Source organism: Gopherus evgoodei, chromosome 4 (genome assembly GCF_007399415.2).
Source record: "Gopherus evgoodei ecotype Sinaloan lineage chromosome 4, rGopEvg1_v1.p, whole genome shotgun sequence".
NCBI classification, from domain to species: Eukaryota; Metazoa; Chordata; order Testudines; family Testudinidae; genus Gopherus; species Gopherus evgoodei.
The window spans coordinates 146140828-146162244 of record NC_044325.1 but is presented as its reverse complement, the minus strand read 5'-3'; the positions used below and the strand labels follow the sequence as shown (position 1 = coordinate 146162244).

The following is a 21417-nucleotide window of genomic DNA, read 5'->3' as shown; positions in this document are numbered from 1 at the left end:
ACTGAAAGGAGTGTGCATGTGTGGCTGCAGAGAGATTTTTGTGGTTTTTTTTTAACTTAACTCTGTTTTAGAGGAACAGAGCCCGTAGTCAAGATGCTTGGAGATGAAAGGAAATTGACAAAGCCTCGATTTCTGGTCTACATAACGGAAAGGACTGGATCCAAAAGGCAGAAATTAAAAATACAATGATATAAACAGCATTTCCTTCCCAGAGAGCTTCCCTGGCAAACTCAGAACACTAACAAATTCTCAGAGATCAGGATGCATCCAGCTTATCTTCCTGTTTGCACAGGGACCAGTCCTGAAAGTTGTGGCTGAGCTCTCTTTGAGATTCACGGGAGTTCCACACACTCCAGACCTTTTCAAGATCAGAACTTTGGAAACCAATTTGCTTTCATAAGTGCCTGTGGTGCTACCAAAAAAACCCTTCCCCCTCCCTGCTTCACTACTCACCATCCTTGTATATGATGTTTCTATTTTCTTCCCAGTGGAAATTATTGCTGGTATATATGTTTATAGATGTTGGCCCGGCTCATCTCTTTGTACTCAGAGTCAGGTTTAATTTTCTTATTATAAAATATTTATTTCCCCAATACCCCCAGAAACTAGCTGACAATGAAATGAGTGTTTCTGTTGCAAGGGACACCAACACTGAATAGACTTATCTAGCTAGGGTTAGGTTTTCAAAAGTGCCTAAATGACCTAGGAGCACAAATCTGCATGGGTTTTGTGCTGCTAAGTCACTTACACCTTTGAAAATTCCACCCCTAGGTTCTTATCTAGCACTTGGCACCTTGGTATCTGAGTGATGGGAGTCAGGACTCCTGGGTTCTATATTTGCTTCTGCCAAAGACCGATTATGTGCTCGCATAGTGCAAGTCACATGACCATTTGGGGTTCCAATTGGCTCCCCTGTAAAACAGATATAATAATAATAATACTTTCCTACCATGCTGAGGAGTTGTGGGGTTTTCTTATTCATATTTGTAAATCACTTTCACACAAAAAGGCTACATACATTTAAATGACTACTGTTAGGGCAGAAAGAAGGTTGTGTGTCCACCTGTGAAAAAACAGACCCAGGAAAATACTTCTTTCAGTTATGGCTGTGTAAACCCAGAGTGATTCCAATTAGTTCCCCCAATTTGAAATCATTGGGGCTACACTGTATTTACACTGGTAAAAGTGAGCACTCTCCTAACTAAGCATTTCGTTCAGAGTATTATTTTGGACTGGAGGGAAGCATTTTAAAAGATATGCAGAAGAAACATAAGCCTCAAGGCACTCAGATACTATGGTGATAACCATGGTATCAGAACCTAGAATAATATAGAATAAAATAGAATCATTACCCTTTCTTGATAATTACTATTGTGAATAATAATATCTAGCTCTGATATAGTGCTTTTCAGCAGTAGAATTCAAATGCTTTACAAAGGAGGTCAATATCATTATCCCTACTTTACAGATGGGAAAATTGAGGCACGGAGCAGGGAATTAACTGCCAGTGGCAGAGCTGGAAATAGAATCCAGGTCTCCTGAGGCTCTGTCTTGTACTCTGGCTGCAGTGTCTCCCTGGTGGCCTAACCTAAGAATGCATGTCAGAGAGCTGAGCCTCACTGCGCAGATAAACAACACAAAGACATTGCTTGTCCCACAGGCCTCAGAATCTAAGAAGGAGACAAAACATGACCGGTGACTACATAAAGAAATGGAAGAGTGGGAAAACATCTGGTCAATTCCTGCAATGCGTACTCACGCCTGACTCAGGCTAAACTCCTACTGAAGTTAACAAGGGAGTGTCATAAATTGTCAAAGTGGGCCAAGTCCTGGCAAAACTTTAATGGGAGGAGGAATTAGCTGAGTCGTGGATAGGAAAGCAGGAGATAATCTCAAGGTTGCAGAGAACGCTGGGCTTAGAGATGAGCAATATGGTTTGGATAAAATAAGAGCAGAGTTAATTCTTGAACCCAGACTCCCATCAAAATTGTTTTGAGGCTTAAGATAGTTCAGATCACTTGTTCCCCTTTATTGTTCACTTCCAGGCACCTCAGCACTTCCTGCTTATGACCAGGACCAGAAGCAGAAATGCCAAATGAGAAGTTTGCTTTTGCAAAATGTCTGGCCATGTTTTGCAGGGGGCTGGATAGTTCAGAAAAGAGCTGGAGACCATCCGAATTTCTGGCTGCTTCTCTGGCACGATCACACCAAGCTCTGTCCATCATTAACTCAGGCCTCCTGTGTTTATTAAAATATTCATTTTTTATTTAGCATTTACATTGCCCAGAGGCCCCAGTCAGGCTCTGGTCCCAATTATGCTAAAATGTGGAAGTACATAATTTTTCTCTCCGGCTAGCCAGACAGCAGAGCAGAGTCCTCTAAACAAGGGAAAGAACAGAATATTGGAATGCAAAGGTTCTGCAGCAGCTGGGCCTGGAGAACTTGGAAAGTGTGACCCTGGATGCAGTCAATGGGAGTGGAAGACAGAACTGTGCAGAGGGAACCGGAAGGCAGGGAACGACTATTGGGAGGCAGAGTCTGAAGCAAGTCAAGAAGGCAGCAGAGTGAGAACCACCACTGAAGAAAGATGAAGAGGAAGCACAGTGCATGCGAAGAAAATGCTCAGAGCTCTGAAAACGAGCTGACGAAAGAAAAAGGGATGGCACCGAAGAAGAAACCAACAGAATCAGGGAGCAAGTGAGAGCAGAGAAAGTGGGAGAGGAAGAAAAACAGATGGAGAAACCCCACATGAGAAGGTAAGTAAGCCCCTGGTTACTATCGCTCAGTGCTCTGAATGCGTGCGAAGAACCTGCATTGCTGCTGGACGTGTCCTTTATTTACATAATGCTCATTGTCAGTGTTTACCCAGTGTATTTAATGGAGCACATGTGGCAGAGAGCGAGGCAGGGTCCAGAACATGACATCATCCATTGTAAAAGCCAGTGCTCTTTCCATGACCAGTGACAACTGTTGTTTGCTTCTCTCTGCAGGAAACAGCAACCGGTGTCTCCAGGTGTGAGCCTGTATCATGGAAAAGTGATGATATTAATTAACAATCTCGGTCACAAGGACCAGACAGCCATTTGAGATGAGAGATGTTTGCATTGGCCTTTCTGCAATGCATCTAGGTATCTCCAGCAGCATCAATGAGCTTTACATCAGGCCCCTTCTCCTGTTGAACGGAATTAGATCCACTCCTATTATTTTTGCTTAGTCCATAAATCCCTTTGTTAGCTGTGGGGTTTTTGAAGGCTTTTCCCTCTTCATCTGTGCAACTCACTGGCAGTGGGGAAGGGAGGGAACTACCTCCAGGGGATTTTTCTGCACAACGGCTTTCTGCCTCTCTTTCACCATATCTAATCCTCTGCCTATTTATCATGGTATCTAAATCCTGTCAATCTGGCTCATTTCCAGAAAACAACATGGGACCTTTCCTCTCCAACCCGGCAGCCCGCCCAGAGAAGATCAGCAAGAACCCCGGCTTGAGTATCCCCTCCAGAGAGAGGTGGAGATTAAACGAGATTTCATTTCTATTTCTTTCAAGTCCAAAGCCCTGATTCTAACTCTTAACCTGCAGGGTAAGTGTAGGGAAAGCCAATGGAGCAACTCCAAAATGAAGCAGAACTGTCAAAAAAAATTTTGCTGGAGCAATTAAATATTCAGGGCAAATTCTGAAATTCTGTGACCAGACTTGTTTGTATAGTCAGATTACATGATTGTGCATGGAAGGAAAGAGCTCTTCCACAGAGATTTCTGATCTGGTGAGATAAGGGGCTGAAATCTCCTGAAGCCAGCTCAGGAGATTTCAGGAGCTTTCTAATCTGAAACCTTAACACTGGTTCAGCCTCAAGACCACACCCCAAGCCCTAGTTTTAATTTAATCTTGATCTACATGGGGATCCAGCTGCCCCATCCTAAATCTGTTTGAGTTCTTACATCATGCCCATCACTAGGATATATGAGCAGCTGTGTGGTACCTGAGGGAATAGTTCTATCAGACATACGTTTCCATGGTAAGGACAGTTTAGAAGGATGTTGCATCAAGTCTCCCATACAGGATGTTTGGGGTCTGAGTATAGTCCCTGTCTGAACTTCCCATGCATCGAAGGAACAGTGAGAAGGGTGTTCTTGGCTGCCACCGCAGCGGAAGGTTACAACAGCTCCATGATAATATTGACCTGCTCTTTCCACCGCCTCTGCATTAAAACTGAACTTGCTCTGATCTGTTATTTAACTCCCCCACCCTGGGGAGCTTGCATCTGCATCCGCCTCCTGATGTTGCCGCCCCACTGGCTGAGTCAGCATATGTGCCTGGGTGTTGGCTCAGAAGGGTTTTCTGTGTGCAATCCTGGCGCTACTTTGTGTTAAAAGTGAAGAGCTCCGTGCGTTACGGTTACTGTCAGCCGGTTGCAGCTGCCAGCATCATGACTTATTAGCTGAGGAGCTGGGCAGTGGGTGAGCAGCAGCTCCTCCAGGAGCACATGCCAGCATTATTATTCCGAGAGACAGCAATCCAAGGAAGCAAAAATAATGTGGAAGCATTGCTATCTGCTGCCGTCTTCATTCCCTTTGAGTGCACACAATGGATTTCAGTCCCTTGCCTCTGTCCTCATGGGGTGAAGACTTCATCCTTCAGTGCATCACACATGGGTTTAGTTAACACTCTTTGGCCCAAGGTACAGAATCAGAGCAGCACTTGGCTTTGTCTAATGCTGTGCACACAGAGTATCCCAAAGAATCGTTACTAAAGCAGTGAGCTACATACTGGCAGAGCAGTGGCTGAGCAAATGCAACAGCCATACTGAATTCAGCAACTGTAGCCGGGGATATTAGAACTTGTCTTAGTGAGAAGAAATTATCTATCCATCACCTTTTCTAGCTTTCTGTTTTCATATATGCCTGCCTGCTTTCTGCCTCTCTTTCACCATATCTAATCCTCTGCCTATTTATCATGGTATCTAAATCCTGTCAACCTGGCTCATCTCCAGAAAACAACATGGGACCTTTCCTCTCCAACCCGGCAGCCCGCCCAGAGAGGATCAGCAAGAACCCCGGCTTGAGTATCCCCTCCAGAGAGAGGTGGAGATTAAACGAGATTTCATTTCTATTTCTTTCAAGTCCAAAGCCCTGATTCTAACTCTTAACCTGCAGGGTAAGTGTAGGGAAAGCCAATGGAGCAACTCCAAATTTGCACCAGTGCAGCAAAGAGCAGAATTTAGCCTAAATATTTCAGAGGTTGCACAATTCAACCCCAGATCTCCACAGGCTCCTGTGCTTTGCCTCTGAAGACCAGACAGGCTTACGGAGTCATTCCCCTTGTGATAAGAATCAAAGGGGCGGGCAAGGTGGGCTGGCTGGTGCCCATCTTCACATAGAGGCAGATGGGGGCTGTAGCTGAGCTGACAGTAGTACTCCTTTCTGAGGCGATACAGGCGGGATGGAGGTGGTATGGGATAGGGGACGGGAGGGGAGAGGTTCTTCTTCAGAGGAGCTCAGAGGGATTGACTTACAGCTGGAGCTGCCTTTGTATCACAGCCACTCATCCCTGAGCTACAAAGTGTGGATGCAGATATGAAATTCCCAGCTGGCCCTAGAGATCTGGCTCAGGTCCAACTAAGGAGATACGTGACTCTCTTCAGATAAAATAAAATCTCCTTCTAAACTGGAGGCCAGAACTCAAAGTGAGCCTGAGCCTCTGGACTTTTCCTTAGGTGGGAAATAGTTTGGTCAACTTTCCCCTCCACATCCGACTAGATTCCTTTTTCATCATGGAGCCTCTGGGGTGAAATCCTGGCCCCGTGGTTGTTAATGGCAAAACTCCTATTGATTTCGGTGGGCCAGGATTTCACCACAAGTTTCCAAGCAGGCCAGGAGCCCCGGTGGTAAAATACAAGGAAGACAGCTCATCCTACAGTATTTCCAGCCCAGGAGGGAGCAGAAAGAACTGGAATGCTACCTGGAAAAGATGCTTTTTATGAGCCTTCCAGCCCCATTTCACAGACTCACTGCATCTGGATTAGCGCCTCAAATTCTGGGGCTTGTCCAAACGGGCCCTCTTGCCTTCAGCAGATAGCTGATTCTTTATCATAATGGCCCATATCATCTCCTTCACCTCCATGAGCAGAGGAAACAAACACAGGAGAGGACCTTAGGGTCATGTTTGGGTTTTTTTTGCGAGGGGGGAGGGTCATAGAAGAGGGAAATGCCCCCTCTCCTGCATTGTCACCCTGACCGTGAAAGTCCCACTGGACTTTGGCAGGTAAATTAATGGCAACCCAGTCAACTTTTCCTCCCTGCCCCATACATCCTCTCTCAGAGGAGGTTGCAGGGGTCAACACCCATTGAGGGAGCCTTTTCCGGAATGGAGCATGCTCTTTAAATGCCTGGAAACAGAAGGAGAACCCAAGAAGCAAAGATAGCTCTGTGCCTTTGCAGATCCTGGGGGATCTGCTGATTTTGTGGAAGACAAATCCTGTTACTTCCATGGTGGGACAAACCCAGCGCCCTGAGAGAAGAATGCAGAGGGAATTGTGGGAGTGCAAACTCCAGTGTGGGGAACATGCTGTCATTTCCCTTTCTCCAAGCTGATTGAGATCTCAGCTTTGCCAAGAGACAGCAGGCTCTCTGCATGTCAAGCAGCATGGTAAAAGCATCAAAGAATCCTGTAGCACCTTATAGACTAACAGACATTTTGGAGCATAAGCTTTCATGGATGAATACCCACTTTGTCAGATGCACAGGATTCTTTGCTGCTTTTACAGATCCAGACTAACACGGCTACCCCTCTGAAACTAAGTAGCATGGTGTGGCATGGATTACCCAGCCTCCCACCACTGGCCTTGCCATGTCATCCTTGGGAATTAAACTGCTCTGTGTTGGTTTCTAAACCAGCCACACTGATCTGACTAAGGGTTTGGCTGGACCAGCTCAAACCGACCGAAATTTGACCGTGGGGAGCTAATCAGCCAAGAAACATAACCCAGACTTTGCAACCAACAAAACTTGCCTGAAAAACCATTACAACACCCCTGACTCACTCTCGGCCCTGGTGAAGATTAGGAGAGTCCTTTCTTAGGCATTTTGTTGCTTGTTTCACTGACCAACTCTCTTTAGAAATTGTGTTTATTTGCAGCTGGACAAAAACTGCAGAGGAATGATGGAGAAACACTTGCAAAGAATCACAACAAGGAGACAGGATCAGGTAGGCAGAGGTAATTGGTATTTTGCAAGGGATCAGAGATTCTGCATGAGATTTTTTTATTAGCACTCATTAAAAAGCATCACATTTACATTTAATGTGTTCTCTTCATGGTGAAGGACCCCAAAGTGCTTTACAATCTATACTCGAGGATCACTTCACTCATCACTGCACTGTAGCCACCTCTGGGGTAGAATGGACTGTATGCTGTGTGTTTCACAGCACACAGCAACACTACAGAAAAGTTTAGGACTAGAAGAGTATCAGCTCCAGTTGAATCCAGAGAGAGATTTAGGGAAGTGGAATGTAATTTACCTGATTTTAAATGCAGTAGTGAAGACAATGGAGTTAAGGCTTCAACTTTTACAGAAAGTTTCCACTGGACGTTAATTTTACATCTGACCCAAGAGTTTGGATCTTCAATCATTTGTCCAAATTTTAGATTTTCAGTAAGAAGAAAAATCAGGTATTTTAACAGTTAGAAACTGCACAAGTGCTGTGCAGAGCACTTGTTAAGAAGCACTGATATAGGCTATTACCTGGCTGCTTTCTGCAGTGTACAGGTGTGTTTTTGTGACTCTGCATTTTTCATACCAACCAAGAGTATTTGTAGGTTAAGCTACAGATAAACATTCAAAACTAAAGAACATATAGTGTACCTAAGTGAATTTATAAATCTGCTAAAGTGCATAAAAATGTGGTGTGTGTAGGAACTTCAAGAGATTGGTTTATCTATACTGTATATATAAACAATGGAAACATATCATCCAGTCTTTAATTTCATTGACAGTGAGAACTTCTGGGGACCAGTTTTGATCGTGAGTGAAATGAGTTTGGGGTAGGATCAACTCAGCCGAGTGGACACTTATGCACACCAAGAAACTCCCACACAGCTAGTTTATAACACATGGTCTTGAATAACAAAGGGCAAGAGGTGCCTCCCAAAAACTAACCTGTGAGTTTTGTGGGGGAGCAGGGAGGTAAGTGAGCTTGGCTAGTACTGTTGGTCTGCACCAATTTGATTTAAGAAAGGAGTATTGATATCCCTACTTGAGAGATAGGAAACTGAGGCAAGGTGCAGTTAAGTGATGTGTCCAAGGGCACTGTCAGAGCTAGGAACAGAGCACAGGTCTCCTGCCTCCAATTCCTGAGCTAAAGTGCTGAATTATACTCTCTCCCTCTGAAATGTTAATTTCATCATGATTAAAAATCAGAGTCATCAGACATCGCCAGAGGGGCTTGATCAAATGTCAAAACAATTTCTATTGTGTAATCCAGATAATCTGTATAATTTATTGGGTTGATTTAAAGGCCTAAACTTCTCCTCCAGCACCTCAATTTATTTATTTTTTTAATGGAGAGGGAAGGAAGGAAACTCCTGGGCTACCAAGAGTCATATTCAGTGAGTTGCATATGATTGACAACTGCCAAAACCCCTCCAGGAGCATTTGTTTGTGGCTGCCTGTCAGGTACAAAGTAACAAGAAAGGCTTTCAGAATGAAAGTGAGAGGTAATTTCCTCTAATGTTATGTGGGAGATGAAAACTCAAGACTATTATCGCTTGATGGGTTTTGTGTCTGTGTCTCCTGTGCAGCAGGCTAGAGAATTACTTCCAGGAATGAAACACTCTAAAAAAGGTTCATTTACTGAGCATTACAAAATAGCTAGAAAGAGTAAAAGAAACCGTTTCAGTCCTGTCTGTGTTTCTTCAAAATAACCACCTGTTTGTTATCATTGTGCAAATAGGAAATTCAATAGGGAATGGGAAACACAGGATGGAGCACTTGATGATTACCTGTTCTGTTCATTCCCTCTGGGGCACCTGGCATTGGTTGCTGTCAGAAGACAGGATACTGGGCTAGATGGACCTTTGGTCTGACCCAGTAGGGCCATTCTTATGTTCTTAACTGAGAGAAAGAGTGACTTTTCACCCTCTCCTGGAAGTGCAGAGCAGTGGACATGGAGTCAGAAGACCTGATTTCTATACCTGGCTCAGCTGTTCTCCTTATGGGTAAGTCACTTCATCTCTATGTCTCCTGTTTCCCCTCCTGCCCCTTGTCTATTTAGATCCAAAGCTCTTTGGGGCAGGGATAGTCTCTTGCTATGTATTTGTACAGTAAGTAGCACACTGGGGCCTTGATCTCAGTTGAGGCGTCTGTAATACAGTAATAATGATATGTAGTGCCTTCTTCACAAAATGCACAGTCAACCTGTGGAACTCCTTGCCAGAGGATGTTGTGAAGGCCAAGACCATAACAAGGTTAAAAAAATAATTCGTTAAGTTCATGGAGGACAGGTCCATCAATGGCTATTAGCCAGGATGGACAGGGATGGAGTCCCTAGCCTCTGTTTGCCAGAAGCTGGGAATGGGCAACAGGGGATGGATCACTTGATGATTACCTGTTTTGTTCATTCCCTCTGGGGCACCTGGCATTGGCCACTGTCAGAAGACAGGATACTGGGCTAGATGGACCTTTGGTCTGACCCAGTAGGGCGGTTCTTATGTTCTTATTGAAAACTCTGAAAGAATTTAATAGGTTAAACTAATAAGGTTTTAGAGAAGTTACTCTAAACACTATAAAATTTCAACTCACTGTATTTTCTGTAATTTTTTTTAAGCATTCCATAGAATTCTAGAGCAGGGACATAAGTATTAAATTCTATAGTATGGTCCAAAGAACTTACAATTTCCTATTAAATTCTACAGGACTCTGCCCAAAAACAAACAACAGAACTCAAAGATTTGCAAGGGAAATCCTGCTTCCGGGCACGAACCAACCTCTAGCTAACGTGGGATAAGGAAGAAACATCCCCTGGGGGCAAGTTAGTCCCACGTTTTCCCACTACTGGATTTCTTATACCATTCTCGGAAGTAGCTGGCGCTGCCTGCTGGAATGAATGAAGCTCAGGTCTGATCTGGAAAATGAGACAGGCTCAGCTGTATCCCTGTCTCAATGGTTTGAATAACCTAATAACTTAATGGCCTGTGTAAAAGTGTGTCTGTGTCTGTGTCTGTGCGCACGCACGCTACCCATTTCATAACTGACAGTAACTGGCATCGCCTTTGATGCCATCCTCAGCAGGGAGGCCAGGTTGTGCCTTTATCTTTTGCCTCTGACCTAGCGCTGGCTGGGCAGTCAGGAGTATATAGTAAAATGCACATTATGCCTTTACTCCACAGGTTGTTGCAGTTTAGTTGGGGACTGACAGGTCTTGGTTAGGTGCTCCGATGCTGGGGTAATGATGGCTATGTAAGCACCTACAATAGATATTTAGTTTAGCTCCTGATTGAAACTTCATTCCTAGTTTCCCCTGCTGAGTGCCTATGGCTGCATTGTGGGGCAACCACATTGGCATATGATTATTCCAATACTTTGTTACCCTTGAAGGCTTAACACATGGCATGCAGGTCACGGCAACACATGTGCAACCGTCTCACCTCTTACTGGTTGGAGGCCAGCATGGAAAATAAAAATTTCTTTTCATCTTTAAAGACAGGAACAGGATATTCCCCTTTAGCTCTAGCATTAACAACTACAGGGGTTTGGTTGGAGTCCCAGCAGGAGACGGATTCCTTCACTGAATGTAGGGAAATGCCAAGTCTCAGAGATCTCCATGCTCCAGTTTGAAAGCTGTTAGAGTGTTTTCAAGCTGGGACCTTTAGACATTTATGTTGTATGATCGCAAGGCTTTAGTTATCCAGGTTTTTTCACAAAGGACATGTTGCAGTCGTTTGGTTGGCAGAACTGTTATGCATTAAGAAAGGGAATGGCTTTGCTCTGTAGTCATGATTTCAAGTAGCAGACAAAGGATATTTTGTTAATGCGCTGACCTGGAGGAATTAAATGCATTTTTACTGAAATGGTTTGGGTCCATTTCGTCAGGCTTGGCAGAAATTTTCAGCCTAGATATGAGAATGAGCTGCAGATTCAGCAAAGATGTAGCCACCTCTCCCATATCCCTTGGAACACTGTGATTGTTATCACAAACACTCGCACACTCCCACGCACTTGAACAGGTACTAGTACGACACCTGATACACTGGTGGTATCTAAAATAATAATCAGGCTAGGGAAGGATTAGTTCTTTAAATGGTCAAATTAAAGAGAACACACTTAGCACTAACTTGGCTTTCCTCATAGGGTACATACACAGGAGATCTGATCTCAACTGGGAGGAGGGGATTAGATTATCCCTAGCTCAATGTTATTTAAGTTGGCTATTTGAACAGCTAACCATCCACCAATGGGCCTACTTTGCCAGATATCACATTTTTATCTAGCTGAGTGGTTCTCAAACTTTTTCAGGACAGATTCTTTCTTTCTTTCTGAGAGCCCATTCAGTTCTATGAATACAATAGGAACATTCATAATGACACAAAAAAGAAATAATGTACAATATATGCAGAAAACTTTAGTAATCAATTCATAATCACAAACAACCCTAATAGCATTATTTGTGTCCTACAGTTGGTGTAATCAGAGAATAGAATCCCTGCTGACACGATATTTTAGTTTTACAAGAGAAAATTAATTTCTTTTGGTTTTGTAACTTGTGTCAGGTGTGCCTGGATAGATGCCTTTTTCTCTAATTGGAGAACTCCATCATCGTCATCACAATGATAATAGCAGCCACAGACACGGGCACCAGCCTCAACTCAGTGCCAGCAAGTAATGAGTTAATCATAGAAATCATAGAACTGGAAGGGATCTTGAGAAGTCATCTAGTCCAGTCCTCTGCACTCAAGGCAGGACTAAGTATTACCTAGACCATCCGTGACACGTATTTGTCCAACCTGCTCTTAAAAATCTCCAATGATGGAGATTCCACAACCTTCCTTGGCAATTTGTCTCAGTGCTTAACCACCCTGATAGTTAGGAAGTTTTTTCCTAATATCCAACCTAAACCGCCCTTGCTGCAATTTAAGCCCATTGCTTCTTGTCTTATCCTCAGAGGTTAAAAAGAATAATTTTTCTCCCTCCTCCTTGTAACAACATTTATGTACTTTAAAACTGTTATCATGTCTGCCCCTGCCCCCGAGTCTTCTCTTCTCCAGACTAAACACACCCAGTTTTTTCAATCTTCCCTCATAGGTCATGTTTTCTAAACCTTTAATCAATTTGGTGCTCTTCTCTGGACTTTCTCCAGTATGTCCACATCTTTCCTGAAATGTGGTGCACAGAACTGGACACAATACTCCAGATGAGGCCTAATCAACGTGGAGTAGAGTGGAAGAATTACTTCTCGTGTCTTGCTTACAATACTCCTGCTAATACATCCCAGAATGATGTTTGATGATTATGCAACAGTGTTACACTGTTGATTCATATTTAGCTTGTGGTCCACTATGGCCCCTAGATCCTTTTCCACAGTACTCCTTCCTAGGGAGTCATTTCCCATTTTGATGTGTGCAACCGATTGTTCCTTCCTAAGTGGAGTACTTTGCATTTGTCCTTATTGAATTTCATCCTATTTACTTCAGACCGTTTCTCCAGTTTGTCCAGATCATTTTGAATTTTAATCCTATCCTCCAAAGCACTTGCAACCCCTCCCAGCTTGGTATTGTCTGCAAACTTTATAAGTGTACTCTCTATGCCATTATCTAAATCATTGGTGAAGATATTGAACAGAACCGGACCCAGAACCGATCCCTGCGGGACCCCACTCATTATGCCCTTCCAGCATGACTATGTACCACTGATAACTACTCTCTGAGAACGATTTTCCAGCCAGTTATGCACCCACCTTATAGTAGCTCCATCTAGGTTCTATTTCCCTAGTTTGTTTATGAGAAGGTCATGCGAGACAGTATCAAAAGCCTTACTAAAGTCAAGATATGTCATGTCTACCGCTTACACCCCATCCATAAGGCTTGTTACCCTGTCAAAAGAAAGCTATCAGGTTGGTTGTCATGATTTGTTTTTGACAAATCCATGCTGACTGTTACTTATCACCTTATTATCTTCTAGATGTTTGCACATTGGTTGCTTAATTATTTGATCCATTGTCTTTCCGGGTACTGAAGTTAAGCTGACTGGTCTGTAATACCCCAGGTTGTCCTTATTTCCCTTTTTATGAATGGGCACTATATTTGCCTTTTCCAGTCTTCTGGAATTTCTCCTGTCTTCTCTGGCTTTTCAAAGATAATTGCTAATGGCTCATATATCTCCTTAGTCAGCTCCTTGAGTATTCTAGGATGCACTTCATCAGAGCCCGGTGATTTGAAGACATCTAACTTGTCTAAGTAATTTTTGACTTGTTCTTTCCCTATTTTAGACTCTGATCGTACCTCATTTCCACTGGCATTCACTATTTTAGACGGCCAATCTCCACCAATCTTCTTGGTGAAAACTGAAACAAAGAAGTCGTTAAGCACTTCTGCTATTTCCACATTTTCTGTTATTGTCTTCCCCCCCTCATTGAGTAATGGGCCTATTCTGTCCTTGGTCTAATGTACAAGCACAAAGGGAAATATATATTTCTGTAAATAAATTATGTTATTTATAGGCATGATGCAACCAGCTGCAGAGTAAATGTGTCTTTCTAACAGCAGTTGCAATGTACACATTATGACATGTCCAACCTTCACATTAAATGATTTATTTTGAAGAATGGAAATGTCATAAGATCATCCAGCCAGCAGTGAAGAAATGTAGAAGAAATGATAGTACAGATTAAAGAGAGGAAGCCAGAGAAGGGGAAGGATACCACCGACAGGGCAAGGAGAGATCAAATCCTGAAGGCCAAATGCACTATAAATGCTGTTGGAGAAAGTTATAGAAGATGACATGGCTCAACTATTTTTATTTTATTTGTATGCACTGGGAATCTTTGGCCTTATGACATTGCTTGAATTATTATCTCACTCATTTTAATTGTTTTAAAAATATTATGACCAGATTGGCTGAGTTTCCCTACAGGACAATGGACTGGCAAGATATCATTAGAAATCAGGGAAGGTTTTTATTTTATTTTAATGCTTTGTTGATTAATTTAGAATTCACCAAGTTAATTACAAGAAAAGCAAAGAAGCATCAGGAATGGTAAACATCCTCTTTTTTTTATAATGGGGCTGGGGAGCTGGCCTACATACATCTTTTGCACCACAATTTAGGTGTGTCCATACTAGGAGGGTTTCACCAATGTAACTAACCCTGTTCAGAGAAAAAACTGTGTCTTACATCAATTGTCTCTGATGACACTTGTCTATTGTTTCATTGACATTCCCTCACAACAGGTAGGGAAATGAGTATCATTACCCACATTTTACAGGTGCTTCAGCAAAAAAGATCAAGTGATTTTCCCCAAAATCATATAGGATTCAGTGTCAAGAATTCAGTCTTTAGAACTCAGGGTCCCAGGGCTGTGGTCAGACCATATTTTCTCTCCCTTAAGGAAATTATCTTCTATGTGAGGTCTTCTCTAGAATGAGATGCAATGTTTTAATTAGCAGCAAATCTGTTATGCTTGATTGGGGGTGTCAAGGCATGCTATATTAATGGGAGCTTTGATGACAAGTCCTTGCCTACCAGTACAGAAGCACAGAATAAGAACCAAAGGAAACATTGTGATTTCCACTTGACTTCCCCATGGGATGAGATGCAATGAGACAAGGACCAATTTGTCACTGTGCGATGTATCGCAATGCAAAATATCCGCCCATGCTAATGGAAAAGGAAAACCATGTCCTGAGAAATCAGCGAGGGAGTTAGATATGTGCAGAAATGTAGGTCAATTGCTTGCAATAGCACCTGAATCTTTTCAGCAAGTAACTATTGAGTCACTAGGAAAACACGGCCCAGCACAGTCCTCTGTCAGCCCAATATATTTCAAGGGCATCAAACCCAACTGGACAATAAGCAATTGGATAATCGGGGGAAATGACTCTTCCATGCTGTTGGAACCTAATTATGATCTGGGTAAGATGGATTTCTGGTGAAATGGGCTCCTGCATTACCTATTGCACCCAACGTTGCAATTTCACCCACTTAAAGAGCTGCATCCATTGAACACGTTTAAAATGCTAATTACAATGTAATTAAATATGAAATATAAACAATCATCCATCTTTCCTTCAGAGTTAGTACCCCTTATTTTTCAGGACAAACTTTGCACTGCAGCCATCTTCCTTGGATAGAGAGTGAGGATTGAACATCGGGAGTCCTTGCAGAGCCCCCAGAGGCCACCGCGCTATTGTTCAGGGGGAGTCACTATAGAGCAATACAAGTGAGGCACTCCTTCTCCTCACTCCACAGAGGCTATGCTTTATAATTGCCTGAACTGAAAAAAACCCAGGTCCAATCATGCCCAGGTTCCAGGGTGTTTAAAATCCAAAGCTGAATGACATGCCCTGGCAGAACTGTGTGGGGTGCATTGATCCCCTACCAACTCTAGAAGCCCCTTGTGTAAAGTTTCGCTTTGGGGTCAGCATCTCCCTCAACCCCCGTGTTACGTGTTCCATTCCCAAAGACGTGCTGACTTGGGGAAAGCATCCACAATAGACAGAATATCTTGGTGCTGCTTAGTTTCCCTGCAACAGATCAGGGATCTGTCTAGCTGTGTTCTCAGAGAGCATTGGAGCAGCCAGCCACTGAAAGGATACTTCTGTGGTTGAAAGGATGCCATCCCCATAAATGGAAGTAGCCATTACAGTGTGAGTTTCACCAGGTCCTCTGTACTTAAAAGGAGTTAAGTTCTTTTTGCAGCCAGCCTGGGGGCTGAAACTGGCAGCCTGCTTTCTGGAGGTCCTAGGTTCAAATTCACTTGTTATGAAACTTCTGTTCAATCCAGCCTCTTTCTGATCACACAACAGAGCTGTCAACAGCCCGAAAGGCTGGGGCCATGTTTCTTAGAATTGTCAGGTTGTCAAGCAGTTAATCCACTCTGGAGTGTCTCGTGAAGTCCCTGGGAGTGATGCCGGAGGCCCTACCACTGTTTACAGTATAAAATTTTCCAGAGTGGGAGAGGCAATGCCAGGTTTGTGAATGCTGTGTCTATTAGCAAGTGAAGGGATCCCTTCAAGTTAAAGAAATAACCCAGAAGTGTCACCAGATCTTAGCTCACTAGAGCAGAGAGTCAGGCCCTGAGGCTCCAGAAGGAGGGAATCCTTTGTCACATACATACACAGGATCTCGCTTGGGGGAATGGGGAAGGACCTATTAGTAAATTGTTATTGAACCATCCCTAAAGAGATGACTTTGACTAGATGGCATCTCCTGTTCCTGTTTTTCCCTCCGTGTCTGAAACCATGCTCACTATTGGTCACTGAACAGATTTGTATTGTGAGCTCTCTGGGATTGTGAAAATAAGGTGCCCTGCTGTCTCTGCAAACGTGAGGTGAAAGTTGCTCGATCAGTTATGGAGCTTAAGCCCCAATAAACTACCTTTTCTTTCCCAGGACTTTTGCATCCGCAGCAAATTCACAGATCAACTCACACTTGTCAGATATTTGTCAGATCACTACTGTCATATTTTTTGAATAAATTATTTGACTGCTATGTTCTTCATTGCTCACTTTGTTCTGTTCAGGGGTCCCTTCAAGATCCCTCTTATTAATAATTCACATGTTCTGTTTTCACTCTTTTTCCAAGGTCCCAGTTCAGCAAGGCATTTAAGCACAGGCTTAAGTTATGCATGAGCCTAAAAGGGAAGTCAAAAAACGCAGACACAGTTTTCATTAAGGAGTCTGACTGCTCTATAAGCTGATTGAAAAACAGAAACAATATTCCATGAAAAGTTTTGGTGAAAAATGTGCCAAAAGTTTCAGCTAGCTCTGCTGCTTAAGTGCTTTGCCAGTCAAAGCCTTATACTTCTTCCAAGCCCTCGCCTGCCACCTTCACTTCATGGCATACATGTCTTGTGTCAGGCCAGGAACCTGCTCACTGACTGAACTACTCCCTCACTGGGGAGGAGTCAGCAAAGTCATCACTGCATAGTGCACTTTTAAAGAGCCCACAGATAAATACCCAGAGTGTGATCCTGCCAACGTGTGAGTAACTTGAACCATGGAGTAGTCCCATTGTCTTCAGTGGAATTTGTCCTGTGAGGAAAGTTACTCTGGTGCTTTGAGTGTTTGCAGGGTTGTGCCCTTGAGGATCAGTGGTTTAGGTGGCAAGTTCCTTGGGAAGCCAAATAAAGCCCCGGTAGTGGTATTTGAGAAACACTTCTCTCAGCACTTGTGTTTGCTTTCCAGGAGCTTGTTCTAATGCCCCAGGAAGTCAGTTAGAAGACAAAAGGAGTGCAAGGTCTGCTCTTGTCGCAGTATCTCCACCTCCCAGGAACTGGCATACGAAGCAAGCACTGGAGCTTACATTACTTCAGCCCTATAATTGGATCCTTGAGGCATTAAGAGACCCATGAAAATGGGAGCACAATAAAGATGAGCACATTATTGTCATGATCACTGCTAGGCTCAGCTTTGTTTACTTTATGATGTTTTAATTATTGTTTATTTACTACAGTATTTTAATTGTGTGTCATCCTCATGGGCCTGGGGTGGGTTACAGAGGTGGTGTGGTGGGATTATGTATAAAATGATTTATTCTGTTGCTAATTATTATTAGTCTGATCGTTGCTTTGGTGACATCCCAGACTGATATGCTCTTCTGTTGAGCTTAATTTGCATGGGCTGTGATTCTGCAGCATCCGTAGCCGTGGCGTGCCATGTAATTTAAAGAGAATGCGCCAGCCCTTCTGCAAATGGAAACCAGCATCACTCCATTGCAGTCAGCAGAGAAAAAGGACTCAGTCGCTGGAATTAGCAGAGCTATGACACTTTATGCCAGCTGAAGACTGGTCTCTAAATGCAGATATCTCATCAAAATCCCCAAGAAAGGAGACCTTAGCAACTGTGCCAATTATAGAGGAATCACACTCCTGTCAGTGCCAGCGAAGGTCTTCAACCGAGTCCTCTTACAGAGAATGAAGGATGCCGTTGATCCACAGCTACGAGATGAACAGGTAGGTTTCCGGCAGAACAGATCATGCACAGACCAGATCGCAATGCTTCGCATCATAGTCAAGCAGTCTATAGAGTGGAACTCCTCGTTGTACATCAATTTTGTTGACTATGAGAAAGCATTCGATAGCGTGGATTGAGAGACCCTTTGGAAGCTCCTTCGGCACTACGGCATCCCAGCAAAGGTGGTCAACCTGATCAAGAACTCATATGACGGCATACACTGTAGAGTGATCCATGGAGGGCAGCTTACTAACAGCTTCCAGGTGCAAACTGGAGTCAGGCAAGGATGCTTGTTGTCACCACTTCTCTTTCTTCTCGTCATCGATTGGATTATGAAGACATCCACCTACGAGCGTAGGAACGGAATCCAGTGGACCTTGTGGACCCAGCTTGATGACCTGGACTTTGCCGACGACCTTGCACTCCTTTCGCATAGTAAACAGCAGATGCAAGAGAAGATCAACGTAGTGGCAGCCACGTCATCACAGATTGGCCTCAACATTCACAAGGACAAGACCAAGATCCTTAGGATTAACTCCACTAAGAATGACCCAGTCACACTGCATGGAAGCCCGCTGGAAGAAGTGCAGTCCTTCACCTACCTAGGTAGCATCATCGACCAGCAGGGTGGCACAGACGCAGACATCAAAGTAAGGATTGGTAAGGCAAGAGCAGCCTTCTTACAGCTCAAGAACATCTGGAGCTCCAGAGAGCTGTCTTTGGCAATAAAAATTCAACTGTTCAACTCCAATGTGAAATCAGTCCTACTGTATGGAGCTGAAACCTGGAGGATAACCAAAACAACCATCAGGAAGATCCAGACCTTCATAAACAGCTGCCTCAGAAGGATTCTCCAGATCTGCTGGCCAGACACCATCAGTAACATCCACCTCTTGGAGAGGACCTGTCAACTCCCAGCAGAGGAAGAAATCAGAAGGAGAAGGTCGGGTTGGATAGGACATACACTACGCAAGCAGCCAACTAACATCACCAGACAGGCACTGCGGTGGAACCCCCAAGGCAAGCGGAAAAGAGGCCGTCCAAGAAACACCTGGCGACGTGACCTTCAGGCTGATAGCAAAAAAATGGGCTATACCTGGAACCAGTTAGAATGAATGGCCCAGGATAGAGGACTCTGGAGATCTGTTGTTGGCGGCCCCTACCCTGATTGGGGTAACAGGCATGAGTGAGTGTGAGTAGTGTATTGACTACTATGTAAAAAATCACATTAAATCCTAAGGGGTTGCCTGGTGCTGCTTGCTAGCTAGGGTGCTCTGTAGGAAAGCGTATGGATCTGTGTTTGAGGCAGTCAGTCAGTCTGCAAAAAGCCCCAGCCTATAGTAAAGTGGGGGGAGTTGTGACTGTTTTAGGGGGGCAGCCTGCTTCAACTCTCTCTCTTTCGGAGTACTTGTGCATTATCATTCCAAATTCTAAGGAATAGTTACATTGCAACATTGCTGCAAGAGTATTTTATGTTTTTATCTCCCTTTTCTGGGTGTAGGCCCTGAACATAACATTTTCTAACACTGAGCAGGTCTCTGGCGTGGAAGTTACCTTCCCTCAACTAACATATCTTATCGTCTTTCCTGCTAGTGTAATTGACAGGGTGGCTGTAAAACTACAAGCAGGACTAAAAAACAAAAGTTACAGTCTATCAGATTCTTCCCCGGGGATGATCCCCAGAGTCCATAGAGGCTCCTGCAAATGGATAATTTTGGTTTGACTAATTTTTGTCATGGCTGTTTTTTCATTAGTATTCAGCAAAATAGTATCGTATGGCAGCTACCTGTCTGTCTGTGCTTTAATAAAATGCTCAGACAAACGTAACGTTTAGAAGCAAAGTACAAAAGAAACAGTGAGCCAGATCCTCATCTGGTGTAAATGAGCATAGCTCCATTGCCTGCCTTTTTCTTCTTTGGTTTCAGTGGAGATTTGCCAGTTCACAGCAGCTGAGGATCTGGTCATTAGTACCCAATGTCTGTGCTTGAACAAGTTGGAACACCTGGGTAATTCTGGAACCCTTTAAACCTCCAGTAGTTCAGTTCTGAGTCAGAGTTTGAATGTCACAGTTGTGGCTCATCTCTTGTATTGTCACTCCCTTGCCTAGTGGGAGCAGATGTTTGGAGCTTTGCAGGTTGACGTCCCATTGGAGGAGAAATCAGTGACATAAAGTCAATGTATAGTCATAGTCTAACTTGTGTATTTTACACCAGTCTTTGAACAGAAGTGGTCACAAACAGCATGCAAGCAATCCCCTCTTTCAAACCTCTCAGCAGAATCCCCAATGGCAGATCTCAGGAATCTACTCTGCCCCAAGAATTGATTGTAACTAGAGAGATTAAGGCATAAAGCTGCCTCCCTTCCTGCTTGCCACAGTTGCCCTAAAACAAAACCACCTCACAAAACTAACAACAGTACAACATTTCTTCAAAGACTGCACAGTGCTCACACATGAAGAAAAGTGTAAGAACCATGTAACAAAGCCATCTGGGGGCACCAGCCATAACAATATTAATTCTGGGGTGCACTTCACACCCTGGCTCAGTTTTATTGATGGCTGTAAATAATGCAGGACAAGATGGACAGAGAACCTGCACAACTCCCCTGAGGATAGTTTCCTTTAGGGAGCATAAGTGTTGCTTTTTATTCTTCCTTTATGTTTGTGATGAGTCATTTTCTATACCGTGAGCAAGTATTTTCTATTGAAAACGGCTCATGGCAATGAGATGTGTGTGTGTATGAACATGTATGAATGCATGACGCTGCGTGTGAACATGTATGAATGTGCGGCACTGTGTGTGTGTGTGTGAATACATATGAAGCTCTGTCTGTTTGATATGTAGCAAGGATGGAATGATAAGCTCTGGAGAGAGAAAGGTGGTTAAAAGTTTGATCCAGCTGTTACTCCAGCCCATGTGCTTTGCTGGGCTCTGTTCCTAAAGCAGAAACGAAATGCTCAGGAGAGTTGCTTCCTTTCCTTCAACCCTGGATGTTTTCCTGGCTGCAGAAGTCACTCTTCCCATTGGAAAGTGTGACCTTTAACCAGCAGTGATCCCATCACACTTCAATGAGCGCAGGGTCGCACTCTGCAAAAGAAGGAGGCTTATGCATCCTGGGGTGGAAAATAGGTATTAGGGGAGCAAACCAGGGGCTGGCCTAATGGCTCCTGGGGTCAATAATGAGACATGCATCCATTTACCTCTAAGTCAATAGCTAGAATCCAGTGGTGGCCAAACACTGTTGCCATACAATGGCTTTA

The 21417-nt window shown here is 43.7% G+C and overlaps 1 long non-coding RNA gene across 1 annotated transcript; it reads left to right on the top strand.

Moving 5' to 3' along the window:
• The first annotated feature begins 2280 nt into the window (after positions 1-2280).
• On the top strand, positions 2281-15420 carry LOC115650973. Its single transcript, XR_004000278.1, has 4 exons — positions 2281-2756; positions 2991-3128; positions 7133-7211; positions 15300-15420. It is a non-coding gene; the product is annotated as an uncharacterized LOC115650973 (long non-coding RNA).
• Positions 15421-21417: the final 5997 nt, after the last annotated feature.